Here is an 8,175-nt window from a genome sequence, read left to right as displayed (position 1 = left end):
CAAAATCAGCAAATGACAGTTTAATTTCAAAGTTGGTTTAGGTTTTGTAACACTGTGACTGCTAATGCAAAATACTGTATGCTGATTGATGCAAATATGTTGTCAGACGAAAATATTAATGTTACTTGATATTTTCACATTTGTGAAAAACTAACAGTTCGTTTTATTTTACTGGGATTTCATGTCAAAGATCAACACAAAGTGGTATATGATTGTGAAGTGTGGGGGCGGTGGGTTAAACATGGTTTTCAACATTGTTTGCAAATAAATCCTGAAAACAGTGACACACATTTGTGTTCAGGCCACCCAAATCAACACTTGTGTTGGTTTATCACATAAAATCCCAATAAAATACATTGAAGTTTGTAGTTATAATTTGGCAAATTGCTAAAAAAACAATAAAAGTTGCAGGAAGTCTGTGTTCATGTCTCAGGAAGATGGACTTTTCCCCCCCTTTCTTATTCTATTATTGTAAATAATAATATCTCTCATAACAATACATGTTTTTATTACTAAATGAATCTTTTTCTTACTATAAATACCTGAATGCATATCTTTGTTTACTCTTGCTCTCTCAGTCTTATGTGTTTGTGCTGTAGCGTGTCCAACTATTACATAACCAGAAAAAGTCAGTGATCTACACATAAATCACCTTGGAGTGATTTATGTGGAAAAAAAAAATCCCACACCAAAAACAAAATGTATCCTTTGAGAATTTACTTGCCAGTAGTTTGTTCCATGTCACCTTGATATTGATTGGATGGATGTCAGTGTGAAATTGTTGGCCAGCTTTGAGAGAAACAGTTCCCTCAGAGGAATTTGGCCCAGCTAAGAAGAAGCTCAGAAGCTTTTTTGGACTCCCCTAGATTTAAGAACTTCAAAAGAATAAATACAAATATAAATAGTACATTTTCAAAGAAAAAAAAAACATCTGAACCACACGAGATTGAACATGATGCATTAGAATAATTCTATTTGATCTTTATTGCATCATTTTATCTAACGTATATTTATGCGTTCAAAAAGTTATCTGAGTCCATCGAATCCTTAAGGACCAAATAGATGTCCCAGTTAAGTTTCTACTTATTTTAGTGAATACTAGCTACTTTCAAGTGATCATTGGTTAAAAGTATGATAACCTATAAATATTTATAATCGGTTCATCTGATTATAAAAACTAAAATCAGTTATTTCGTCTGAAGCATTAACTTTTACCTTTTCACTGAGTAAACAGTTGTACATACAAAGAAGAACATGGGATGCCTTTAATATTCTCCAGAAGTATGTTTTTTTTAACAAAATAAAATCAATATTGGAGAACATTTCACTAGAAAGAATTATAAGATCGGAAAATGCTGATCGGCTCATAGCTTGCTGCTGATTTAGGAAAAACTTGAGAAAATAAAAGAAAAAGTTTCTCAACGCCAGAATGATCATCATTAAATATTACTTAAGTTATAGTAATCAATGCTGCCCTAAAGTTGTTATTATTACTTTATGGCAAAATTTATGACAAAGTCATTTTCAAAGGGAAGACAATTAAGGAAAGTTAAGGTTGGAAGCTTCTGACACACCAGATAGCATACTAGCCCTTAATTCAAGAAATAATTCAGCAAATTTAAAATGAGACATTTTAATTCTTAAAACTGAAAAAGCTCACTTTGAATGTTCTCACAATGATTTACCTGTCAGTATTTTTCCTTCTTTCAGGGATCCAAACCAGCCAGTTCCTCAAGACACCAAGTTCATCCACACAAAGCCCAATCGCTTTGAAGAAGTTGCTTGGTCTAAATACACCCCCAAAGAGCAACTGTACCTCCACATCGGCCTCAAGCCGCGTGTCAGAGACCACTACCGCGCCACCAAGATCTCCTTCTGGCTCCAGCTCGTTCCTCACTTGCATCATGTTAATGAACTCTTGCAGTCTGTTTCCTCCTTCACGCACAGTCCCTCTCCACAAGACGATACGCCTTATTCCTACACCAAGCGTCTATCCAAAGGTTGGCCTCCTATAAGCACACGTCATCCAAGTTCGCAAGGGGGAACGCCACAGCCTCCGGAGTCCGCTTTGGGCCAGGACGGAGGGGAAAGTGGAGTTCGGATCCCAAATGAGGACTACTCGACTGAACTCTCAGTTACGATAGCAGTCGGAGCATCGCTGCTGTTTCTCAATATTCTTGCATTCGCGGCTCTGCTTTATAAGAAAGACAAAAGACGTCTTGAGCATAGAAGACCACGTCCGCTGCCTCCCCCTAGAAGAGACATAACTCCTGCAGATGTTGCGGCCCACCTGCAGGGGGAGGGGCTGATGTCATTACAGGTGAGTAATCTTCTGTCCATTTCTAGAATAGGCCCATGTGCGCCTTCTCAAAGCTGATCTAATTTAACTGGCTGTGTTATGAGTTTGATATAGATTCCTGTGTTAGGTTTTCCACAAAAATTGTTAGAGCAACAAATAACTAATGTTGAGGTGTGGGTTTAGTTAAATTCTGCTTAAATAAGTGGATTACATTTATAAATTATCCAACCAGTAAAAAAATCAACCACATAAAGTCGATTAAAACTTTATTAAACTCTGTTAAAACTCTATTAAAAGAAAAAGTTTAACTTCGGTTTTGTGATCAATGTAAAAAATAATGACAATGAGAATAAAGTGGACATAATATCTTGAAGAAAAAGCAAAAATTAAACAGCTGTTAGCTAAAAGTAACATAATTCTAGTCCTTTGTCCAATCCAACAACCTGGGTCACATTTTTTGACCCAGTGTTTCGCTAAAAGTACTAAACATCTGCCCTGACAGCATAAAGTTATTTATTTGTGCTAAATAAATAACTCAACTCTTTGTGTGTTAATTAATGAGTTTGACAGCACTTTAATAGCAACAAAAGTTATACAGAACTAGTCAAGCGCTGACATTAAGTCGGTTGAGGCTGTGAGGAAAGATTTACTAAACTCTTGGCCTGCCGGAAGCACAGCTGCAGGCAGATCTCTCTTCTGACTCACAGCCTGTCATCAGAGGATATTATCAGTATGAAAATGAGCGAGAGCGTTCGGATGGGTGCACGTGTGTGGATGTACAATGGCTTGAATTGCGGAAAATTGCCTCCAATTCATTCACTGAATGTTTCAACTGTATTTGCTGTGTTTTGGTTGAGTGACGCATTTTACATACTTTTTATGCCAGACAATTTCTAATAATTTGCAATTCAACTGTATTGCTCAGCATCACAGCTGCTTAGACAGTCTGTTCTGTTATTTAAAAAGTGTTTTTTTTATATATTATGTAAGAAAAAAAAACATAAAAACCCTTTTTTACACACAGCATTGTGATCCATGTTTGAGTTGAGGACTGATATGCTAATTTGCAGCTTTCAGATGCAATTTAGGCATCTGCTGGAATAACTTTTTAAGTTTTATAGTCTGTAAACCAGTGATATTAAGATACAGTGTGTGTTTGTTCATTTGATTTATAGCAGAGCTTATATGAAGTGACCGAAGGACATCTAATGTCGCTCGAATGGATGGACCAATTACAAAACTGCTAATGAAATAAGAATAGTTTTTTTCCTCTTTACTGGCTGGCTTAGTGCTCAGTAGATACAAAAATCCAATTATTGTTTTCAATTTGTGAACGCACCATAACATAGGAGCTAATATGAACTAATAATGTGATGTCCTCACTATTGATATTTTTAGAGATGAATAAATCTCAATGGCAGCTAATTGTGAGCTTCAAATGTCTTTAAAATTATGTAAGAGGAAGAACAAGCATTAAAACGGGCCTCTAAAAACAAAATTATTTTTCATAAATTTATGACTAATACTCATTCCTGTCAATTCTTTTGTAGTGCCAGTTAATTTATAAGTTATCTTATAAATAAAGATTTGCTAGGCTAATATTTATTTGAATTTGAAAATTAATACATTTCCAGCAAAATCATTAAGGTGACTTAGCAGATACGAATCAAGATAAATATCTGATTATCATATTTACCATTTCAGCAATCTACTTTGAATTGGAAAAAGATACATATTTAATTTGATCCCTTTTAGTGTTTTGGTGTTTGGATAAAAAAATGAAATGGTTAAATAATCATAATCTGGTTTGCCAAGATGATACGTAGCAGCGTTCTCTCATTATATTTTTACTAATGCGCCCCTTCATTTTCTGATTAATAAATATAAATAATAAAAAATAGCATTAATATCAAACTTGAGCAAATGATTTTTATTTTTAAGGTTCATTGAAGTTGAACCATTGTTCTGTCGTCAGAAGCCTAAAATTATTTCCATCAGTTGGCACCGTACGCTGACTGACTCTGCATTTATTACTGAAAATGTTGTAAAAACAAATCTCTAAAATTCATTCATTTTTTTCTTTATCTTCATTGTGCTTACTTTCCTGCCATTCATGTTTCAGGTGAAGCAGCTCGAGTGTGATGTAGCGTCAGCGGACGAGCGGAACAACGCCCACCACCATCACACTTTGGACACGCTTGATGCCCTGGACGGTTTGGACACCCAGGACATTTACAGCACGCTGGACACTGTGCGGCTCACCTGTCCACCTGATTATACCCTGACCTTGCGCCGCTCTCCAGATGACGTTCCCCTCATGACCTCCCTGACCCCGGGCTCGCTGCCAGTGACCCCGGGCTCACACCCTGTTACTCCTGCAACACCAATGACCCCAATGACACCAGGATCGGTGGCTGGGATGAGGATGGGCCACCCTCACCAGGGATATACACACCATAGCCCGTATAGTAATACACACTTGCCCCACACACACATCTCCACGCACACACACTCCACCACACGTGTATAACCGCAGCCAGACACTGACAAACACACAGATCTACAGCTCACAATCCAACACACGCACACACACATACACACGCATATTCACACACATGCATAAAACAGACTGAAATACCTCTAATAATTACCCTGCAGGATTGTTACAGATTGAACCACAGAGAGACTTCTTTCAGAATGAGAAAGCAGACGTGTGTGTGCACGTGTCTGTGTGTTGCATGTTGGGTAACTGCAGTTAAACTGGGTTCCCCAGAGACACAACTCTGTGCAACCCAATATGTCAAGACCTGCTCTGGATTTTAAATCAGCTTTTTCTACACCTGAGGAGGAAGATAAAGGATGCGCAGGTCAGTTCTGGCTCTCTACTACCACACCTGAGTGACTGTCCTGGGAGCGAGGATATCAGATGCAGATGTAGAAACGAGTGGAGAAGTACCACACACAGACTGCTGATGTCAACTTGAACAACCTGTTAAAATGTGAATGTAGCATTTTTTTTTTCCATTAAAATAGATCAAAGGCCCTATCTGCCAAGGATCCAACTAAGCTAAGATGGAAAGAAAAGAAAAGAAAAAAGCAAGGGATGGTTGTAAAAAAAGATTTACAAGAGAGGGATTAAAAAAACTATATCAATAGAAGGAAAAAAAAATGATTGTAAGGGAGATAAAGATTTTGTTGAGTGAGATTTGACAGCCAGGAAAGAGGATAGAGATATAAAAAAACAACATGGAAAGTATGCCAAGAGACAGAGGTTAGATTCAGAAGAAGAACGGGCCTCTGAAGCGTTGCCAGACTCCCTGAAGAGTCACTCTAACCAGCGATGTGTCAAACTCTTGTAAATAGAATGGAAAGATACAGATATATTATGATTTATAGCATTTACCTGCTACTTGCATTAAAACATGACTTATTTAACCACATTATTGCTTTCATTTCAGATATTAATATATTATTGTATAGATGTCCTAAAGCAAGGCTGGTTGTCTTTCCATCTCACCTGCTGTAGTATTTACACAGTACGTTGATATAAAAGCTACATTTGCTATGCAGAATCATTTTAGAGATGTTTTTTTTTTTTACCTATGTGACCATATAGATACTTGTTCAGCAGCTGAACTATAGAATATTTTCACATCATCCTGCCATTTTTTTCTTTCAACATTGATCAATGAGCTAGTACTGTGTAGATAATGCAATATTGGTTTGATGATTAAGCACCAGCCAAAAAAAAAAAAAAAGAAAAAAAACCATTAACCCTTTGACCCTTTATCCCGTTGACCCTGATTGTTCTGACATGATTTTCTTTTCTGAACCCCAACTCATAATGAGGTTTTTGAAAGACAGACAGATGGTGATGATTAAAGTGGCCCAGAATTTTACGGAATGTCTAAAAAACTCAACGAGGCATTATTTCTTAAAAAGTAATTAAATCTATGAAACTTCTTCACTTTTTTCATGTTACAACCACAAACTTTTTAACAATTATTTTACAGAGTAGTACATCATTGGAAAGTGGAAGATTTGTCAACTTTTGATGCATTTACAGCTGTAAATCTTTTGTCATTGTCAGCTTTGCACAAATAGAAACTTTCTGTTGTTTTAAAGAATTAGTTTTATCCATATTTCTTTAAAAAAGAGCTCAAATTTGATGAACCATTTGTAACCGTCTGGTTTTAAGTCCACAGATTCTCAATTGGATTTACATCTGGACTTTGACTGGGTCATTTTAACGCATTGATCTGATTTGATGCAATTATATATTACATATCAGCTTACATATTGCCATTGGCTGCATCTCAGATCAATGCCGTCTTTGCACTATTTCTTGGTTTAGGTGAAGTTTGCACATTAGATTTTACTTGAAGGTGCCAGAGTAAATGTGGATCTGCAGTTGTTTTTTGAAAGAAAAATTAAAATTAATTCATAAATTGTCTTCCATTTTGCAATTTTGAACAACTTTGTGTTGAAATGTTATAGTAAAGTATTTTAAAGTTTTTGGTTTTAACATAAAAATTTACAAATGCTTCTGAAAGGCACCGTGCCCTTGATATTTACACTTCACGAAGAGCCGCTGTTTTTCCAAGTTGTTCCCCTGATTAAACTACCTGGTGCTGACAAAAAATCCTGGCCCTGATTAAAAAAACTTCTCTAAAATCAATTTTTTACAGCTTGAAGTTGGGTTTACTTTCCGCGACCTTGGTTTGGAGCAAGCTTTGATTAATGAGGTGAAGATAAAGTAGCTCTGGATTATAATGAGAGCAACGTAACACTGTAGGAAAACAAGGCTCCAAACATGCTGCTTCCTAAGCCTTAATATCCTCAAACAGGATCATTTTTTTAAATTAAAAATGTTGAATTAAAAAACCTATCTCTGAAATTCTGACCATCATCTTGTGGACATATTGACAATACTGAGGTTTTTGTTGTTGACTTCACTGTGAGTGTAGGAGGGCTTTATGGTTGTTACTGGTCTTAGTCATTAGCAATAGAGATCAAGCATTTCTCAAATCCATTACAAACAATTTCCATGCATAAGTAAAGTATTTAACATAAAGAGCTCCCATGGAGACCACATAAAAGGCTTTTGCTGTGCTCCAGTTAACCAAAATGATCATAGGACCCGTAATGACTTCAAATCCAGTAACTCAACCAAGTGCCCAAGCAAAAGATTTGCAGCATTTATGTATTATTCTGCATTTGTTTCCCAGCCCTTTTCCTTCATCCAACTTTAGTCTGGTCCTTCCATCCCTTCTCCTTCCCAGCCTTAACATGTGTGACCACAAGCAGCTTTGTCACATTGAGACCTATATAATCTCTGCTCATCCTAAGTAACTTCCTCATCAGTTTTCCTCAGAGTTTTTTTAGTCACTTGTTAACCGAATATGTGAAAAATTTAAAATTGCTGAAAACTTTGTGGCGAACAAAAAACTTTTTCAAAACGATACAAAAACAATATTTAAAGGATGTTTGGATGAATATCTGTTTCTTCTTATGGGTTTGCCGTCTCAGCAGACGGATGGCGTGTGACGAGCCTAAAACATTTCTGCTGCATTTTTGAAAAATAAAAATATCAGTATTTTACAATTTTTTGTGCATTTTACATTTTTACTGTCCCTGTTTTAATATGTATGGCACTGTTTAAATTAGATATTGCTTACTTTAAAATTAATTTGCTGTGGGCATTTCTTTATGTAACGTTGATGGTTCTTTTATTTATAGCACTTAGAAAATCTTCAGAGTATAATGCAAGTAGCAGATCAATAACATATGGGCAATGTAACAAGAAGCTTATGGTCATGTGTTGTTTGTGGATGAACATTGAGCTTGGTTATATAACTGTGGCCTATGCCAACATG

At 36.2% G+C, this 8,175-nt stretch overlaps 1 pseudogene; it reads left to right on the top strand.

Annotated features, from left to right (window-relative positions):
- Positions 1-1,628: 1,628 nt before the first annotated feature.
- Positions 1,629-7,903, top strand: LOC106943295 (neuroligin-4, X-linked pseudogene; annotated as a pseudogene).
- Positions 7,904-8,175: the final 272 nt, after the last annotated feature.

The sequence above is a fragment of the Poecilia latipinna genome, unplaced genomic scaffold (genome assembly GCF_001443285.1).
Source record: "Poecilia latipinna isolate Pla-1442-1.1 unplaced genomic scaffold, P_latipinna-1.0 Scaffold5104, whole genome shotgun sequence".
Classification (NCBI taxonomy): domain Eukaryota; kingdom Metazoa; phylum Chordata; class Actinopteri; order Cyprinodontiformes; family Poeciliidae; genus Poecilia; species Poecilia latipinna.
Note: the sequence above shows the minus strand (reverse complement) of the source record. Positions and strands in the feature narration are given on the sequence as shown.